Genomic DNA, 21,490 nt, shown 5'->3' with positions numbered 1-21,490 from the left:
ATGAACCTTTGTTGGCAAAGTAATGTCTCTGCTTTTGAATATGCTATCTAGGTTGGTCATAACTTTCCTTCCAAGGAGTAAGCGTCTTTTCATTTCATGGCTGCAGTCACCATCTTCAGTGATTTTGGAGCCCAGGAAAATAAAGTCTGACACTGTTTCCACTGTTACCCCATCTATTTCCCATGAAGTGATGGGACCGGATGCCATGATCTTAGTTTTCTGAGTGTTGAGCTTTAAGCCAACTTTTTCACTCTCCACTTTCACCTTCATCAAGAGGCTTTTTAGTTCCTCTTCACTCTCTGCCATAAGTATACTAACGCATATATATGGAATTTAGAAAGATGGTATGACAACCCTGTATACGAGACAGCAAAAGAGACACTGATATATAGAACAGTCTTTTGGACTCTGTGGGAGAGGGAGGAAGAGGATGATTTGGGAGAATGGCATTAAAACATGTGTAATATCATATAAGAAATGAATCACCAGTCCAGGTTCAATGCAGGATACAGGAAGCTTGGGGCTGGTGCACTGGGATGACCCAGAGGGATGGTATGGGGAGGGAGATGGGAGGGGGGTTCAGAATTGGAAACATGTGTACACCCGTGGCGGATGCATGTTGCCGTATGGCAAAACCAATACAATATTGTAAAGTAAAAAAAAAAAAAAAAAAAAAAAATTAAAAAAAAAGAAAAAAAAAGTTTAAGGTTATAGTTGCATTTTTCATCTTCCTTTAAACAGAAGACATATATTATTTCAATTATTCCTTTCTACATTTTTTCTCTGTCTGATATATACAGTCTATGGATGATGGCTCTTCTATTTTTATATTTCATATCTCTAGACTTATCTTTTATTTTGCCAACTTTTTAATCTTTTTCTGTGCTTTCTATAAAATATTACATGATCTCAGCCTCCAGTTACTAATTTTTTTCTTTATTCTATTTTTAGTTCTTTATTTCCTATTTTATATTCTTCATACCTATATTGTAAATTGTTTTTTTATATACTTACATGTCTGCTACCAATTTTATATCCTATTTAAAAGAATTATATGTGGTGCTTTTTAAGTTCAAAATTTGTAAGCTTAATATTTATCTGAAAATTTATTTATTCTCTTGTTTCTTTCATAGACCTTAGTCTTGTCATTTTCCCCTATGATTTCTTATTGCTTTTTGGTGTCAGTTATCTTATCTGTATTGGGGGGTTTTTCACTGTTTTTTTAAATTTTATTTTACATTGGAGTATAATTGATTAACAGCATTGTGTTAGTTTCAAGTGTACAGCAAAATGATTCAGTTATACATATACATTGTATCTATTCTTTTTCAAATTCTTTTACATTTTGGTTGTTACATTATATTCAGCAGAGTTCCTTGTGATTTACAGCAGGTCCTTGATGATTATCCATTTTAAATAGAGCAGTGTATACATGTCAATTCCAGACTCCCTATCCCTCCTTCCAACCCTTTCACCTTGGTAACCATAAGCTTGTTCTCTAAGTCTGTGAGTCTGTTTCTGTTTTATAAATAAATTCATTTATATTACTTTTTAAGACTGCATGTAAGTGATAGATAACATATTTCTCTCTTTCTATCTGACTTGTTTCACTCAGTATGACAATCTCTAGGTCTATCCAGGTTGCTGTAAATGGCATATCTTGTCTTTATTGTAAACCTGGATGCCACAGTTCTATGGTAGGCCTGTCAAAGTGAGTTTAAAAGTGTCTTTGGGATAATACTTCAGGGCCAAGGATATCTGGCATTCCCATCGAGTCTCAACTCATTTTAAGTGACCTTTCCCATCGAAGACCATCAAATATGTCCACTCCTATTTTCAAAGTGCTCTTTCCTTAGGTTGACATTGTGTGACTCCGGTGGGACAGGATCACTGCAAGAATCTGTCTTCTACCCCAGCTGGACTACTTTAGTTTACACTGTAATGTTCTCTTTGTTGACGTTGATGAAGAAAAGAGTGGAACACACCAGAAAGCACTTCCACAGTATGTTGTCTCATTCGGCTTTTGGCCCTGCCCCACCTCAGGTCCCCAGTTTCTTCCCTCATAAATACCCTACCAACTTTCTGTTCCCCAAAGGTCTTTCACAATTTTGCTTTGTGCTCTAGATTCCATCAACTTCTTTCTAACTTCTGTAGTATGTTTAAAGCTAGTTTCATTAGCAGCTTAAACAAAGCTGTGATTTGTTTTCTATTTTATTAATATTCAAAAATGAAAGAATTGTGTCCCTGGCACATATTGATAATATTTGATAATGTGTCATAGCCACTCCCTGCTAAGGTGGACACTTATTAAAAGCAGACCAGAGCCCTAAAATTGAATCGATTTGTTTTCATATGAGATCCAGATTTACACGTAAACTTGAATGGTTCTGTGATGGTATTCAGTGCTTTCTTTTTCTTTTTTATGTTCTGCATGTTTTATAACTTGGAACTATTCAGGTGAAACTTTACAGCTATGTTGAATTGTTGGTAATTTATTAATAATACTTAAAAAAGTGACTGTGCCTGGTATCAGAGTCAAGATACCCTGACATTCTAAAAACAGCTGTTTAGAATTTTGCAAAGCATTATCTTAGTGGCTGATAAACAAAATTGTAAAGCAAGCTTTATTATAATTCTTACTTTATGGATGAGGAAACCAGGGTTAAGAAAGACTCTTTGACTTTTCAAAATTACTTAATCAAGAATGAAAGGCAGGTAAATAGAAAAGACAGAAGAACCAGAGATTGCCAACATCCTTTGGATCATAGAGAAAGCAAGAGAATTCCAGAAAGAAACATCTAGTTCTGCTTCATTGACTATGCTAAAGCCTTTGTCTGTGTGGATCACAACAAACTGTAGTAAATTCTGAAATAGATGGGAATACCAGAACACCTTACCTGCCTCCTGAGAAACCAGAGGAGGTCAAGAAGCAACAGTTAAAAATTGACATGAAACAATGGACTGTTTCAAAATTGGGAAAAGAGTACGTCAAGGCTATATATTGTCATCCTGTTTATTTAACTTATATGCAGAGTACCTCATGCAAAATGCTGGACTGGATGAATCACAAGTGGAATCAAGATTGCTGGGAGAAATATCAACAACCTCAGATATGCAGATGATACCACTCTAATGGCAGAAAGTGAAGAGAAACTAAAGAGCCTCTTGAAGAAGGTGAAAGAGGAGAGTTAAAAGCTGGCTTAAAAGTCAACATTCAAAAAAATAAGATCAAGGCATCTGGTCCCATCACTTCATGGCAAATAGATTGGGAAACAATGGAAACAGTGGCAGGTTTTATTTTCTTGGGCTCCAAAATCACTGTGGATGGTGACTGCAGCCATAAAATTAAAAGACACTCCTTGGAAGAAAAGCTATGACAAACCTAGACAGTATGTTAAAAAGCAGAGATATCACTTTGCTGACCAAAGTCCATCTAGTTAAAGCTATGGTTTCACCAATAGTCATGTATGGATGTGAGAGTTGGACCATTAGGAAGGCTGAATGCTGAAGAATAGATGCTTTCAAATGTACTGCTGGAGAAGACTCTTAACAATTCCTTGGACAGCAAGGAGATCAAACCTGTCAATCCTAAAGGAAATCAACCTTGAATATTCATTTAAAGGACTGATGCTGAAGCTGAAGCTCCAATACTTTGGCCACATGATGCAAAGAACTGACTCACTGGAAAAACCTTGATGCTGGAAAAGATTGAGGGCAGAAAGAGAAGGCAATAACAGAAGATGAGATGGTTGAATGATATCACAGACTCAATGGACTTGAGTTTCACCAAACTCTGGGAGACAGTGAAGGACCAGGAAGTCTGGAGTGCTGCAGACCATGGGGTCGCAAAGAGTCAGACATGACTTAGCTACGAACAGCAACAAATAACATAAAGAAAATCACAGAACCTGGACTACCTGAAGTGCAGGAATAAGCAGGCACAAGTACTGAGTATGCTAGCACAAACAAAGCCAGCAGATGGCAGCAAATGCAAGGAATAGATTTATCCTTATGGCTGCAAAACCTGAAAGAACTGTCTGGCTATCAGAATTTAGCCTTAGTTATGTGTGTGTGCTTAGTTGCTCAGTCGTGTCCGACTCTGCAACCCATGGCCTGTATCCCGCCAGGCTCCTCTGTCTGAGGAATTCTCCAGGCAAGAATACTTGAGGGGGTAGCCATTCCCTTCTCCAGGGAATCTTCCCAACCCAGGGATTGAACCCAGGTCTCCAGCATTGCAGGCGGATTCTTTACCAACTGAGCTACCAGGGTAGCTTCTGTTTAACAGAATAACTAGAAAATAAGTGTAAGACAAAGAACACACACTTAGTTTAAAATTGTGTTCGCAGTGGGGAAGCAGTGGGTGGGAGGGCCATGGTAGAGCGAGGTGGAAAAACTGAGGGGCTTTCCACACAGCTTTCCAAAGTGGAAAACATTTCGGTTTCCACACTTAATTTTTAAAATGTCAAAACAATGGCATTTTCCTTCTCTCCACACTACTTCTGACTTCTGTTTCTATCTCTAATTTTTCTGACTGTTTTTTGTACTACTTCCCTTCTACCTTCCCATTTCCCGATACATAAATTTTTTGAATATACATTTTCTTATGTCCTCCACCTTGTTGAAGATGTTTTAAGACTACATCCAAATACCAGAAAGCAAGATGAAGGAGGAAAGGGAAGAATGCTCCCTTTCTTTAAAGCAATTACTTGGAATTTGTCCACATCACTTCCATACACATACCAATGCCCAGAACTTAGTCACTAGGCTACAACTACTTACGGAGACTGTATTATACAGACCTTAGCCAGGCAGCTTGTGATCAGCTAAAATTCAGAATCTTAATGCCTGCAGGAAGAAAGAAGAATGGATATTAGGAATCAACTCCTTTTCTTCCTCTGCTACATTGTTTGGAATGCCTATTAGGTATTCACATGTCTGCCTCCTATATCATCCCAGAACTGAAATCCCACAGTGCATGTTTTATAGTTAATTTTCCATGTAAAATGCATGATCATATTTCCATAGCAATAAGCATCTTAGAGTAACCTGAGATCTGATGTTGCAACAAGCTTTGTGTTACTAGAACTCTGTAATGTGTTTAATATGTCCCTTGATTCTAGACTTTTTTTTACTGCTTCCAGTTCTCAGTAGTAAAATTAATGTTTCATATAGAGAAGATCTTGCATACATGCTTAATTTTTTTTTGTTTAAAGTACATTCTGAAAAACTGTATTACCAGTGAATAATTGCAATTTTTAAATTTTTTGTGTTGACAAGCTATACTCTCATACTATAAACAATCTAAAATGGTCTGTGAAAATGTCTATGTCCTCATACCTTCACCAGACTGTTTTTATCTTGTTTCTATCATTTGTTCATTTGTTTAAGTCATTTGCAATTTTTCTTATCTATATCTTCTTAAAGTAGTTAATAAATATATTGCAATTATCTTGATCAGAGATATGTCATACATATAACTATGGTATATTTCTACTACATTTTTAAATGGAATATTTTTGGTGTATGGAAATTATTGATATTTATACATTCACTTTTTTTCTACACAAAGTACTTGCCTCTTTATTAGTCTCTTTGGCTTACCAGTTTAATCTTATATTATCTAAAAATAATAATCACATTGTCATCACAGTAATACTTCAAATTTCTTTTTTATTTTGTTCCCTCAGCTAAAACTTCTGAAACACTATTGAATAAAGGTGGAGACACTAGTTGACCTTATCTGGTTTCCCAATGGGCTTTCCGGGTGGCTCAGCTGGTAAAGAATCTGCATGCAATGTGGGAGACCTGAGTTCGATCCCTGGGTTGAGAAGATCCCCTGGAGAAGGGAACAGCTACCCACTCCAGTATTCTGGTCTGGAGAATTCCATGGGCTGTATAGTTCATGGGTCCCAATATAATTAAAATGCCCACTTAATTTCACCACTAAGCATGATAAGAGGACTTCCCTGAAGCTTAAATGGTGAATCTTCCTGCAATGCTGGAGACCAGGGTTCAATTCCTGGGTCGGGAAGATCCTCTGGAGAAGGGAACGGCAATCTGCTCCAGTATTCTTGCCTGGAGAATCCCATGGGTGGAGAAGCCTGGCAGGCTGCAGTCTGTGCGGTTTCAGAGTCAGACATGACTGAGCCACTAACACACACAAGCATGATAATGCTATTGGTTAAGACTGTTACTGTTCATCATAATTGAGAAGAATCTTTCCATTAACAATCTATCAAGATTTCATTGTCCAAACTCAGGTAGTTTTTCCCAGTCAGGGCATTTATGTCATTAGTGGTCCAGCTAAGATCAGGCTGTATACATATTAAAGTCTCTGTGAAATTGTAGAGATGATCGGTTGGGTTAACAAAGCTTATAGATGAGGAGGCACTGACCCGACATAGCCATACCTAAACTGATGGAAGCAATGACAAGTATGACCTAGAATTACAAATCGAAAGAAAGCCAGTCTCAACCACATGAACAATCCAAGAAACTTTACTTTTCATTGGCCATGGATGTATATATATATATCTATATATCATACATGTCTATTTTAACTCTAACATCTAAGTAAGAACTTAGAACATAGTAGGTACTCAATACACATATATGACTGAATTAGAAGATTTTATTTTTGAGAATGTTCTATATACACAAAACTCATTTGTAATATTTATTAGAGAAAGAATTGATGCAAAGGGTTGTTCTTAGATTAAGCTTGGTTAGAAAAAAAAAGACTAGCCATTTCTGTCTTTAAAACTAACAGATTACAAAAGAGTGAATACTCAAAGGAGACTCAAGGAAACACTTTAGAATTCATTTATTAGTTTGTCTGCATCCAGAGCTTGGCTGTGTTCCAAATATGACTTATGACTTAGTTCTTTGACACTTTCATTAATTTTTGGTGTGACAATTATATGTTTTCTGAATGCACTTTTATGCCACAGTTTCACTTTTTTATTGTATTAGAATGTTTTATCTTCAGCAATTCATGAGAAAGTAAAATTCATAACTCTTAATAAATGTCTCTGAAACCTGAGGCCTGCTTTCTATTTGAAAGCCTTAAGTGCTCACACATACAAGTGACCTGCCCGACTTCAGGGCAATAATTCAGATATAATGTCAAAGAAATATATTGTCCCCCTTGAAGCTTTTGGCAGTCACTCTACCTGCCAAAGAAAGGCTCCTTTGAGAGACAGACTTTTTGAGCACAAAGTCAAAAAGTTCAATGCATCACAGGCACTTCACTATCCCCACCATCTGTCAACAGAGAAAAAGTCCATACCCTTTCTCCTAATAATCTTCTTACATTGATAAATACAGCTAAAGAGAAATAGACTTCACAAGTAAGTCACATCTTAGGGCTTAAATTAGCTGAGCTAAGTTGAAACATTTTAACATATACCTGATGGTTCCAGTATGTGATCATAAGTGGTTTCTGCGGTGCTGGTGAGTAGAGAAAGCTTGATGTCTGAACTGCATTTATATAAGTTCCAGATACTATAAAAGTGTAAGTGGTTTCAGCTGTAATCATGATCCAGACCATACATAGCATGGGAGCAACTCAGAGGACATTAACACTGATATAAATATTCATCAAGAGACTCATTTCAGGGATATTTGTGAGTTTTTTCTTTATAAAAATATATCAGTTCAGTTCAGTTGCTCAGTTGTGTCCGACTCTTTGCGACCCCATGGACTGCAGCATGCCAGGCTTCCCTGTCCATCACCACCTCCCGGAGCTTACTCAAACTCATATCCATTGAGTCAGTGATGCCATCCAACCATCTCATCCTCTGTTGTCCCCTCTCTTCCTGCCCTCAATCTTTCCCAGCAGCAGGGTCTTTTCAATGAGTCAGCTCTTCGCATCAGGTGGCCAAAGTATTGGAGTTTCAGCTTCAGCGTCAGTCCTTCCAATGAATGCTCAGGACTGATTTTCTTTAGGATGGACTGGTTGGATCTCCTTGCAGTCCAAGGGACTCTTAAGAGTCTTCTCCAACACCACAGTTCAAATGCATCAATTCTTTGGCGCTCAGCTTTCTTTATGGTCCAACTCTCATATCCATACATGACTACTGGAAAAGCCATAGCTTTGACTGGATGTACCTTTGTTGGCAAAGTAATGTCTCTGCTTTTTAATATGCTGTCTAGGTTGGTCATAGCTTTTCTTCCAAGGAGCAAGCATATATATAAAAATGTACTACTGTCATTTTTAGTTTCAAATTTAAATAATGCATAATTATACTTTAAGTAGAATATGGATTTCAATAAAAGTTTTAGGGAAAGAAACAATAAACCATAAAATAATTAATAGTATTTGTGTAGGATATCCACGCACATATGGACACCTTATCTTTGACAAAGGAGGCAAGAATCACTCCAGTGTTCTTGCCTGGAGAATCTCAGGGAAAGAGGAGCCTAGTGGCCTGCCGTCTGTGGGGTTGCACAGAGTCGGACATGACTGAGGCAACAATGGATTAAAGACAATCTCTTTAACAAATGTTGCTGGGAAAACTGGTCAATCACTTGTAAAAGAATGAAACTAGAGCACTTTCTAACACCATACACAAAAACAAACTCAAAATGGATTAAAGATCTAAACGTAAGACTAGAAACTATAAAACTCCTAGAGGAGAACATAGGCAAAACACTCTCCGACATACATCACAACATGATCCTCTATGACCCACCTCCCAGAATATTGGAAATAAAAGCAAAAATAAACAAATGGGACCTAATTAAACTTAAAAGCTTCTGCACAACAAAGGAAACTATAAGCAAGGTGAAAAGATAGCCTTCAGAATGGGAGAAAATAATAGCAAATGAAGCAACAGACAAACAACTAATCTCAAAAATATACAAGCAACTCCTACAGCTCAAATTCAGAAAAATAAATGACCCAATCAAAAAATGGGCCAAAGAACTAAACAGACATTTCTCCAAAGAAGACATACAGATGGCTAACAAACACATGAAAAGATGCTCAACGTCACTCATTATCAGAGAAATGCAAATCAAAACCACAATGAGGTACCATTTCACACCAGTCAGAATGGCTGTGATCCAAAAGTCTACAAGCAATAAATGCTGGAGAGGATGTGGAGAAAAGGGAACCCTCTTACACTGTTGGTGGGAATGCAAACTAGTACAGCCACTATGGAGAACAGTGTGGAGATTCCTTAAAAAACTGGAAATAGAACTGCCATACGACCCAGCAATCCCACTGCTGGGCATACACACTGAGGAAACCAGAATTGAAAGAGACACATGTACCCCAATGTTCATCACAGCACTGTTTATAATAGCCAAGACATGGAAGCAACCTAGATGTCCATCAGCAGATGAATGGATAAGAAAGCAGTGGTACATATACACAATGGAGTATTACTCAGCCATTAAAAAGAATACATTTGAATCAGTTCTAATGAGGTGGATGAAACTGGAGCCTATTATACAGAGTGAAGTAAGCCAGAAGGAAAAACACCAATACAGTATACTAATGCATATATATGGAATTTAGAAAGATGGTAACAATAACCCTGTATGTGAGACAGCAAAAGAGACACTGATGTCTAGAACAGTCTTTTGGACTCTGTGGGAGAGGGAGAGGGTGGGATGATTTGGGAGAATGGCATTGAAATATGTATAATATCATAAATGAAACAAGTCGCCAGTCCAGGTTCGATGCACGATACTGGATGCTTGGGGCTGGTGCACTGGGATGACCCAGTATGGTATGGGGAGGGAGGAGGGAGGAGGGTTCAGGATGGGGAACACATGTATACCTGTGGCAGATTCATTTTGATATATGGCAAAACCAATACAATATTGTAAAGTTAAATAAAATAAAATAAATAATATTTGTGGAAAACAGTGAATTATTGTTCTTACTATGCAGAATAATTTTTAGAAACAAAAGTTAAAAATTTAACATCAGGACAAAAGTAATTTTGGAACATTGACTCACAAAGTAGGAAATACAAGTGGTTAATAGGTATTTTTTTTGGAAAGAGGTTTTACTTTTAATAGAAGAAACACATTTTTAAAAAAAGCCATTTTTCTTAAGTTTTAAAATACCCAGTGTTTCAAAAATGATTATCTTCATCATCAATGAAATGAGACCTCTCATACAGTTCAGATAATTGGAATAACGTTCTGGAAGACAAGATATAAATTCACTACAATACTGCATGTATTAGGTTGGTGAAAAAGAAATTATGGTTTTGGACTGTGAATTTTAAATTATAATAGGCTCAAACACATCTTTATTAATCAAAATAGGAAATATTACAATCAACACATTTTTGCCAATGAGAAGTAAGTTTGTTTACTCCTGTAATGTAAAAATCCATGCTTCAGGATTTGATGAACTCTTGGAAATTATTTTCTGCCTCCTGCTGGTTGTGGAAGCGTTTTCCCTGCAGAAAGTTGTTGAGATGCTTGAAAAAATGGTAGTTGGTTGGTGAGAGGTCAGGTGAATATGGTGGATGAGGCAAAACTTTGTAGTCCACTTTGTACAACTTTTGAAGTGTTGGCTGTGTGACGTGCAGTCGGGTGTTGGTCATGGATAACAATTGGGCCCATTCTGTTGCTGAATGCCAGCTGCAGGCACTGCCGTTGTTGGTGCATCTCACTGATTTGCTGAGCATACTTCTCAGATGTAATGGTTTCGCCAGGATTCAGAAAGCTAGAGTGGATCAGACTGGCAGCAGACTGCAAAACAGTGACCATGACCATTTTTGGGTGCAAGTTTGCCTTTGGGAAGTACTTTAGACTTTCTTCTTGGTCCAACCACTGAGATGGTCATTGCCAGTTGTTGTATAAAATCCACTTTTCATCGTACATCACAATCCAATTGATAAATGGTTTGTTGTTGTATAGAATAAGAGAAGATGACACTTCAAAATGATTTGTGGTCAGCTCCAAGGCACCTACTTATTGAGCTTTTTTACCTTTCCAATTTGCTTCAAATGCTGAATGACCATAGAATGGTTCATGCTGAGTCCTTCTGCAACTTTCATGTGGTTGTAAGAGGATCAACTTCAATGATGGCTCTCAGTTGGTCATTGTCAACTTCCAAGAGCCAGCCACTGCACTCCTCATCTTCAAGGCTCTCATCTCTTTTGCAAAACTTCTTGTACCACCACGGCACTATACGTTTGTTAGTAATTTCTGGGCCAAGTGCGTGTTGATGTTGCCAGTGACCTCTGCTGCTTTATGACCCATTTTGAACTCAAATAAGGAAAAAGCTTGAATTTGCTTTTTGTCTAACACCATTTCCCTAGTCTAAAATAAATATAAAAAGGAACAGCAAGTAAATCGTTAGCAAAAATCATCAAGTGAGAAATGTGCATTAAAATAATGTATAATCACAGTCATTTAAGAATGTATTCCAATATCAAATGGCAAAGTTCAAAATGCAAAATTACAATTATTTTTGAACTAACCTAATATATACATGGCGGGAGGAAGAAAATTTTCTGTACCTTTTAGGTTTTTCTGACTGGTTTAAGAATTAAATTGACATGAGATAGATTAACACGAGAAAAATGAGATGTGTATGTGGGAGAGACCAAGAAAAACAGTCAGTGGCCAAGATGGCAGAAGCCCTCACATTAAATACCATTTTCAATTAAAGACAAAAGAGAGTGTGGGGGTAGTGGTTTGGGACTTAAAAGGTAAGGAAGGCAGTTTGCTTTGATAAATAGAATATTGACTGCCATATCTGTAAAAGGATGTCACAGTCATCAATGATTGCAGCCACTACCCTGATAGTGAATCCTGGGAGTACACAAGAAAGAAAAGAATGCTTGCCATCTCCCAGTCATTAAACTGTAGTCACTCCCTATGGTGAGCCCTGAAGAAACTCAGGACATGAAAACACATGATATAGGTCCAAGACAGTTGAAGTACATATCAAAGGAACGATTTCAGTAAGCTCAGACTCTTACATCTTCTCATAGAAAAGCAGTAAACTCCTTGAGATTTCTGCTGCTGCTAAGTCGCTTCAGTCGTGTCCGACTCTGTGCGACCCCATAGACGGCAGCCCACCAGGCTCCCCCGTCCCTGGGATTCTCCAGGCAAGAATACTGGAGTGGGCCGCCATTTCCTTCTCCAATGCATGAAAGTGAAAAGTGAAAGTGAAGTCGCTCAGTCATGTCCAACTCTTAGTGACCCCATGGACTGCAGCCTACCGGGCTCCTCCATCCATGGGATTTTCCAGGCAAGAGTACTGGAGTGGGGTGCCATTGCCTTCTCCGTGAGATTTCTAGTTTTCTTTAATTAACAATAATCTTTTGACATTTATGCTGCCTGACCTTTGTTGCAAAACTCCTATATATCCTGGCTTCCCACCTCCAATCTCCTCAGAGAAGTTCTCTCAAGTTTATTTGAGATGCTGCCTTCCAGTCTTGAAGTGCTAAAAATTCTAGTCAAATAAGATGAGACGAAATATTTCCTGCCATATCAGTAAACAAAAAAGTCACAGTCATCAGTGATTGCAGTGCTCCAGTATGAGCTGGTTAGCCCTATGGGCACTCAGGAAGGAGAAGAATACCTGTGATCTACCAGCCATCAGACTGCAGCCACTTCTTGCAGTGAGTTCCAAGAAAGCCCAGGATGTGAAAACACAGGATACTGGCTCCAGGCAGCTGAGATGCATATGAAGGAGTGATTTCAGTGAGTTCAGGCTCTTGTATCTTCCCATACAGAGAAAACCACTAAATTCCTTAACTTCAGCTATCTGGCTTTCTTTAATTAACAATGACCCTTTAGATGTATGGACTACCTGCTCTTTGTTGCAAAGCTTCTGTAAAACCTGGCTCCTCCCCTTGCCTCCTTAGAACATTTCTCTCAGGAACACTCGAAATGATACCTCCTGGGCCTGAAGCCCTAAAATTTCCTACTGAAATAAAACATAACTTTAAGGTTGAGACTATCTCTTAAGTCAAAAGCTATGGTAACCCCCAAAGGGGCCAGAGCAGATTTATCTCTGTCACCTGAACACTAAGAGGACCCGGAGCCTTGGTACCATCCTAGGCTTCTTATGCCCACCTGCATCCTAAGGGAGTCCACATGAATTTCAGTGAGTCTCTCCTGGTTCTTGGATCTCCTGTATTGGTTGATGATCCTGAGTTTTATTTGGTGAGGTATAGTAGGTCTGCCCCTTCCCAGCTGAGAGATACTGGGTGGGGCTTGATTGAAAAATACTGAAGAATACGCACCTAAGTGAAAGTACTGGGGATGGGGGTGGTTGAAAGAAAGACACCAGGGTTTGCTCAGTTGTAGGATACTGAGTGGTCTTGGATGAGTGGTTAAGTGAGAGCCTGATCTGATGCTTTTTTTTTTTTTTTTTCCAGTTCCACTGCCTTAATAGAATTTTTCAGGATAAAGGTGAAGATATTGCATGAGAGCTTTGCTCGAAAGAAAAGAGACAAGATTTCTCCTGGCCAGTTATGGCTTTCTTAGGTGACTGAGAAATTTACCAGATTGATAGAGACCAGTGGCTCCATAGGGAAATCCATTCATTAATTAAAACACTCGCTCACCCAAAGGTCACAAATTAGAGTTGGCCATTCAGCCATTTGAGCATCCATTGTGGTCTTAGACTGCTGGAAGGAAAAGCTGAGACATGTAAGACAAGCTGAAAGGGCTCTGGGTGATGGCTGGAGGACTCAAGCTCACAAGTATCACACAGGTCTACCACCTGATTTTACTAGTCAATTTTGTTCCTGACAAATTCAACTTAAGATGATGATAGCTTATAGTGAATGGTGTTCCCTTTGTGATCTCCAAAGAAGAGAATTTGTCTTCGGGACCAGATATGAGGCTTCAGGCACTCAGAACTTCGTGTGGCAAAAGTTTTATTACAGTGAAAAAGGAATAGAAAAGCTTCTGACATAGACATCAGAAGAGGGCAGAGAATGCCCTCTTAGTCTTATGAGGCCTTATATACTTTTTCAAGATTGTAAAGGTCTTACCAGACGAACTCCCACAACTTCCATCTTAAGATAATAGGATTAGTCAGAAGTCCAAGTGACCCCATAGACTGCAGCATGCCAGGCTTCCCTATCCTCGACCAATTCCCAGAGCTTGTTCAAACTCATGTCTATTGATTTGGTGATATTATCCAGTCATCTCATCCTCAGTCATCCCCTTCTCCTCCTGCCTTCAATTTTTCCCATCGTCATGGTCTTTTCAAATGAGTCAGTACTTCGCATCAGGTGGCCAAAATATTGGAGTTTCAGCTTCAGCATCAATCCTTCCAATGACTGACTATTCAGGACTGATTTTCTTTAGGATGGACTGGTTGATCTCCTTGCACCAAGGGACTCTCAAGAGTCTTCTTCAACAACACAGTTCAAAAGCATCAATTCTTTGGTGCTCAGCTTTCTTTATAGTCCAACTCTCACATCCATACATGACTAATGGGAAAACCATAGTTTTGACTAGATGGACCTTTGTTGACAAAGTAATGTCTCTGCTTTTTAATATGCTGTCTAGGTTGGTCATAACTTTTCTTCCCAAGGAGCATGCATCTTTTAATTCATGGCTGCTGTCACCATCTGCACTGATTTTGGAGCCCACTCTCCCCAAAAAAGTATCTCATTGTTTCCACTGTTTCCCCATCTATTTGCCATGAAGTGATGGGACTTGATGCCATGACCTTTGTTTTCTGAATGTTGAGTTTTAAGACAACTTTTTCTGTCTCCTCTTTCACTTTCAGCAAGAGGCTGTTTAGTTATTCTTCACTTTCTGCCATAAGGGTGGTAGCTAATGCACACCTGAGGTTACTGATATTTCTCCTGGCAGTCTTGATTCCAGTTTGTGCTTCATCCAGCCTGGCATTTTGCATGATGTATTCGCATAAAAGTTAAATAAGCAGGGTGACAATATACAGCCTTGGCATACTTCTTTCCTGATTTGGAACCAGTCTGTTGTTCCATGTCCAGTTCTAACTGTTGCTTCTTGACCTGCATACAGATTTCTCAGGAGGCAGGTAAGGTGTTCTAGTACTCCCATCTCTTGAAGAATTTTCCACTGTGGAAAATTGTTGTGATTCACACAGCCAAAGGCTTTGGCGTAGTCAATAAGCAGAAATAGACATTTTTCTGCAACTCTCTTGCTTTTTCAAAGATCCAGTGGATGTTGGCAATTTGATCTCTGGTTCCTCTGCCTTTTCTAAATCCAGCTTGAACATCTGGAAGTACACAGTTTATGTACTGTTGAAACCTGGCTTGGAGAATTTTGAGCATTACTTTGTTAGCATGTGAGATGAGTGCAATTGTGTGGTAGTTTAAGCATTCTTTGACATTGCCTTTCTTTGGGATTGGAATGCAAACTGATCTTTTCCAGTCCTGTGGCCAGTGCTCAGTTTTCCAAATTTGCTGGCATATTGAGTGCAGCACTTTCACAGCATCACCTTTTAGGATTTGAAATAGCTCAACTGGAATTCCATCACCTTCACTACCTTTGTTTGTAGTGATGCTTCCTAGGGGCCACTTGACTTCACATTCCAGGATGTCTGGCTCTAGGTGAGTGATCACACCATCATGGTATCTGTGTCATGAAGATGTTTTTTTGTTAGTTCTTCTGTGTATTTTTTCCACCTCTTTTAATATCTTTTGCTTCTGTTAGGTCCATACCATTTCTGTCCTTTATTGTGCTCATCTTTGCATGAAATGTTCCCTTGGTATCTCTAATTTCCTTGAAGAAATCTCATCTTTCCCATTCTATAGTTTCCTCTATTTCTTTGCATTGATCACTGAGAAGGGCTTTCTTATCCTTTCTTGCTATTGTTTGGAATTCTGAATTCACATGGGTATATCTTTCCTTTTCTCCTTTGCTTTTCACTTCTCTTCCTTTCATAGCTGTTTGTAAGGCTTCCTCAGACAACCATTTTGCCTTTTTGCATTTCTTTTCCTTGGGGATAGTCTTGATCATTGCCTCCTGTACAATGTCATGAACCTCCATCCATAGTTCTTCAAGCACTCTCTCTAGTAGATTTAATCCCTTGAATCTATTTGTCACTTCCACTGTATAATCGTAAGGGATTTGATTTAGGTCATACCTGAATGATCTATTGACTTTCCCTACTTTCTTCAATTTAAGTCTGAATTTAGCAATAAGGAGTTCATCATTCGTGCCACAGTCAGCTCCCAGTCTTGTTTTGCTGACTATATAGAGCTTCTCCATTTTTGGCTGCAAAGAATACAATCAACCTGATTTTGATATTGACCATCTAGTGATGTCCATGTGTAGAGTCTTCTCTTGTGTTGTTGCAAGAGGGTGTTGGCTGTGACCAGTGTGTTCTCTTGGCAAACTCTGTTAGCCTTTGCCCTGCTTCATTTTGTACTCCAACCCCAAATTTGCCCATTACTCCAGATGTCTCTTGACTTCCTACATTTGCATTCCAGTCCCGTATAATGAAAAGGACATGTTTTTGGGGTGTTAGTTCTAGAAGGTCTTGTAGGTCTTTATAGAACCATTCAACTTCAGCTTCTTCAGCATTACTGGTTGGGGCATAGAGTTGGATTACCATGATATTGAATGGTTTGCATTGGAAATGAACAGAGATCATTCTGTTGTTTATGAGACTGCACCCAAGAACTGCATTTTGGACTCTTTTGTTGACTATGAGGGCTACTCCATTTCTTCTAAGGGATTCTTGTCCACAGTAGTGAATATAATGGTCATATGAGTTAAATTCACCCATTCCAGTCCATTTTAGTTCACTGATTCCTAAAATGTCGATGTTCACCCTTGCCTTCTCCTATTTGACTGCTTCCAATTTAGCTTGATTCATGGACCTAACATTCCAGGTTCCTATGCAATATTGTTCTTTACAGCATTGGACTTTACTACCATTACCAGTCACATCAACAACTGGACGTTGTTTTTGCTTTGGCTCTGTCTCTTCATTTTTTCTGGTGTTATTTCTGCATTCTTCTCCAGAAGCATATTGGGCACCTACCGAACTGGGGAGTTCAGTTTCAGTGTCATATCTTTTTGCCTTTTCATACTGTTCATGGGGTTCTCAAGGCAAGAATATTGAAGTGGCTTGCCATTCCCTTCTCCATGGACCACATTTTGTCAGAACTGTGCACCAAGACACATCCATTTGGGTGGCCCTTCACGGCATGGCTCATAGTTTCATTGAGTTGGACAGGGTTGTGATCCATGTGATCAATTTAATTAGTTTTCTATGACTGTGGTTTTCATTCTCTCTGCCCTCTCATGAGAATAAGAGGTTTATGGAAACTTTCTGATGGGAGAGACTTCTCTAAGATGAAGTAATGTAGGGAAGAAAAAAGCAACACACGTTTGTCCTTTTCTCCTCCTCGAGGCCCCTGGTCCCCTTTCTGCTCCTCAAAGGCCCCGGACTCCTTTTTTCTTTTCAGGGCCCTTGGACTCCTTATCAACTTACCTAAGAATTAACTCTCTCAACAGGAGATAGAATCTCTGAAAAATGAAAACAAGGGGCGTAAGAAAGCCACCCTCTGACTAACACCCCAGTCAGATTCATGTATTATATATATGGAGTTCATACTTGCAAGTACCTTGTTAATTGGGGAAATTATACTATAGGAAATCTCGCCCTAAAATGAGGGTGTTTTTAATTGCATAAGCAGTTAAATTAAGGTTAAAAATTGGCTTTGTAAATATATCTTTTCAAAATTCTGACTTTAAACAAAGACCTTCTAGGGGAAACTTCCATTCCTCTTCCTGGGTCTTTGAGTTGTAAATGTTCTACCTGATCTTCCTAGGATGTCCTGTGTATATGTGCGCTTGCATGTATGTGTTTTGAAAACTTCATCTTTGCCATACTATTTTTTCAGAGTACACTCTCCAGATTTAGGTTACATTCTCTCCCAGTCTTATGGGGCCGACTCTTGCATCTTAATGGTTTGATATATATTTTAGTGATGGCCAAATGATGGATCCTTTTAAATTTGAAGAAACTAACAAATTAGTGAATCTAAAGTGCTCTTATTATAAACAGCTGTTTTATTGGTACCTATAAAACAAAAATCAAATTAAAGGTGACAATTATATCTGATATTTAACCTAAGAACTTCTATTGTTTAAAACAAGTAAGAAAAACTGGTTTCAGAAGTTCATTGGTAGTCCATGTTTCCCCTTAATGGATCTTGCAGATGCTAATAAGCATATTTGAATAATTAATGTTAATAAGAAAAACTTGTAAGGAAAGTCTAACTACTATTTTCCAACAAGGTAGAAATTTTAAAAGGAATTATCTCAAATGAACAAATCCATAGATAATTATTTAAAATGGGATAAATAAACTGGACATTTTGTGACTAAAACAAGATTTAACATTACCACACTGCCTAGGGTTAAACGGGCCTGAAGGGATGCCTATTGGTCCCCAACGTCAAAATCCAAACAAGTCTGTTGTATTTACATCAGTTTTAAATTATATTTAAGGGGCTAAAAAGTTTACCATGAGACATCTGCTCAGCAATTATTTGGTTAGACCAAAGGTCTGATCTCTGTAGCTCAGCCCCACTCTGGGGAATCTCAGAGCTTTTTAATATAAAAATAGATAAAAGGGACAGGGAACAAAAGAAGAAAAACTTCTAAAACTCCATTTGTAAGACCAAAGCTTGTTAACTGTATTCTAATGAAAACACTAAAGTTAAATATATAAAAGTTAACAGAACTGAGATGAAAGTGTATAAAACTGATATATTTAAATGGGCTTTATATAGGATGTTTACATCTCTTTCATTTAATTATATTATGGAATTAGCATGTTTCAAGAGGAATGCTTCCCCTGCCTGATATTATAAAATACATATAAATCCATGCCTCAGGAAATATTAACTGAACACACTAAAGGAAACCAATAGGATTACCTAAGTCATACAAAATAAGTAAAAACTGGGAACTAACATGTAAGGTGTTGGAAAAGACTCTTGAGAGTCCCTTGGACTGCAAGGAGATCCAACTAGTCCATCCTAAAGGAAATCAGTCCTGAATATTCTTTGGAAGGACTGATGCTGAAGCTGAAACTCCAATACTTTGGCTACCTGATGTGAAGAACTGACTCACTGGAAAAGACCCTGATGCTGGGAAAGATTGATGGTGGGAGGAGAAGGGGATGACAGAGGATGAGATGGTTGAATGTCATCACTGACTCAATGGACATGAATTTGAGTAAACTCCAGGAGTTGGTGATGGACAGGGAGGCCTGGCATGCTGCAGTCCATGGGGTTGCAGAGTTGGGCATGACTGAGTGACTGAACATGTAAAGGCTTATAAAAGTAAAAATAGTGATTTTGCTTTGGGTTTTTCTTGTAAACACAGAAAGGTCTTTGCTGAGTGCCTTATACAAACTTTTGGAGGCATAACAAGTTAAACTCTAAAATTATAGAACATAGAACTTGTAAAATAAATTTGTTTAGTTAGAAATCTTGATACTGATAAAACCTTTTAGTATTTTTTAAGTGACAGACCTGTTTTTTGGGGAACTAAAATCAATTGTATTTCTCTTAAAAATCTCTAAAATCCAGAAATGTAAGTACATGCTATAGGACCTGAGGCTTCAGATCAGATCAGATCAGTCGCTCAGTCATGTCTGACTCTTTGCGACCCCATGAATCGCAGCACGCCAGGCCTCCCTGTCCATCACCAACTCCCGGAGTTCACTCAGACTCACGTCCATCGAGTCAGTGATGCCATCCAGCCATCTCATCCTCTGTCGTCCCCTTCTCCTCCTGCCCCCAACCCCTCCCAGCATCAGGGTCTTTCCATGAGGTGGCCAAAGTACTGGAGTTTCAGCTTTAGCATCATTCCTTCCAAAGAAATCCCAGGGCTGACCTCCTTCAGAATGGACTGGTTGGATCTCCTTGCAGTCCAAGGGACTCTCAAGAGTCTTCTCCAACACCACAGTTCAAAAGCATCAATTCTTCGGCACTCAGCCTTCTTCACAGTCCAACTCTCACATCCATACATGACCACAGGAAAAACCATAGCCTGACCTGAGGCTTACTGAGCCTAATTAGCTCAATCAAGCAAAACTTGAAACTAAGGTGAAAAAATTGGTAGTTTTAAAATTCAAACTGCTGGGAATGCTCCCTCAGTCAAACCTTACAGATAGTAAGCCTTAGTCACCTGAGCAAACAACTTTAAGGCACTCAACTGTTTGTAAACTAGTAAGTTTATATTGTAATACCTGATTCATAACTAAGCTTTTAAGTTATGAGATCTCTTATGAGAAAGTCAAGAGATCTCTGCTGCTAAGTCACTTCAGTCGTGTCAGACTGTGTGACCCATAGACGGCAGCCCACCAGGCTCCCCAGTCCCTGGGGTTCTCCAGGCAAGAATACTGGAGTGGGTTGCCATTTCCTTCTCCAATGCATGAAAGTGAAAAGTGAAAGTGAAGTCGCACAGTCGTGTCCGACTCTTAGCGACCCCACGGACTGCAGCCCACCAGGCTCCTCCGTCCACGGGATTTTCCAGGCGAGAGTACTGGAGTGGGGTGCCATTGCCTTCTCCAAGAGATCTCTAGTTTGCCTATTTATGTCTGTACACATTATACATGAGCTATCTCTACTTGTAAACAGTTCTATCAAAATTGAATTTATAAAGATTTCTATTTAGTAAACAGTGCCACATTTAAAGACACAGTCCAAGATGATTTTCAGGTTCATGTACAATGGGATATAGTCAGTATTAGGTTGACATGCATGCTAAGTGTCTTTGATTGTGTCTGACTCTTTGCAACCTTATGGACCATACATAGCTTGCCAGGCACCTCTACCATGGGATTCTCCAGGCATGAATACTGGAGTGGGTTACCATACCTTCCTCCAGGGGATCTTCCTGATCCAGGGATCAAACCCACTTTTCTTATGTCTCCTACATTGGCAGGTAGGTTCTTTACCCACCTGAGTGGGTAGTGCTTCCTGGGAATCCTGGTATTAATTTTTGTTTGTTGATCTTTTTTTTTTTTTTTGTAATTTTTGTTTGTTTAATATCATTAAAATTCATCAAAATTAAGTATAATACTTTATTGTACTTTAGGTTTAATAAATACCACATTATATCTGTTGCAAGGAAAATAACTTGATATGATGAAACTTTAAAGAAAATGTAAATGACATAAGAGCTTTGGGATGAACTCTTTGAAATAGTAATATTTTAGAAATATCTACTTAAAATGATCTTTCCACAGATATTTGGCAACTGGAAATTCTAGAGTTCTGCTAACTTAAGTGATAAAAGTTTATTAAATAGATAATTAAAAATTAGATACTGAGACATTAATTACCAATTAGAGATACTAAAGATATTTAGGACTGTTAGTATCACCCTGAGATGTTATCTGTAAGAAAACAAGTTTTTAAAAAAATAATCATTGGTATTTATGCTCACCAATCTATAGAATGCTAGTGTAAAAGATAGTTCATAATTGCTTACTTCTTAACTTTCACTATAAATTAAGGTTTTAAGAGTTGAGGAT

At 38.5% G+C, this 21,490-nt stretch overlaps 1 long non-coding RNA gene across 1 annotated transcript in view; it reads right to left on the bottom strand.

Moving 5' to 3' along the window:
• The window catches only part of LOC113901340, a 63,003-nt gene that overhangs the window by 16,033 nt on the left and 25,480 nt on the right, over window positions 1–21,490 (bottom strand). Inside the window, exon 2 of the long non-coding RNA XR_003513388.1 lies at window positions 4,800–4,845. This is a non-coding gene — a long non-coding RNA (uncharacterized LOC113901340). The remainder of the gene's footprint in view (window positions 1–4,799; window positions 4,846–21,490) is intronic.

Source organism: Bos indicus x Bos taurus, chromosome 11 (assembly GCF_003369695.1).
Source record: "Bos indicus x Bos taurus breed Angus x Brahman F1 hybrid chromosome 11, Bos_hybrid_MaternalHap_v2.0, whole genome shotgun sequence".
In the NCBI taxonomy this organism is placed as follows: Eukaryota; Metazoa; Chordata; class Mammalia; order Artiodactyla; family Bovidae; genus Bos; species Bos indicus x Bos taurus.
This window is presented reverse-complemented; position numbering and strand designations above follow the sequence as displayed.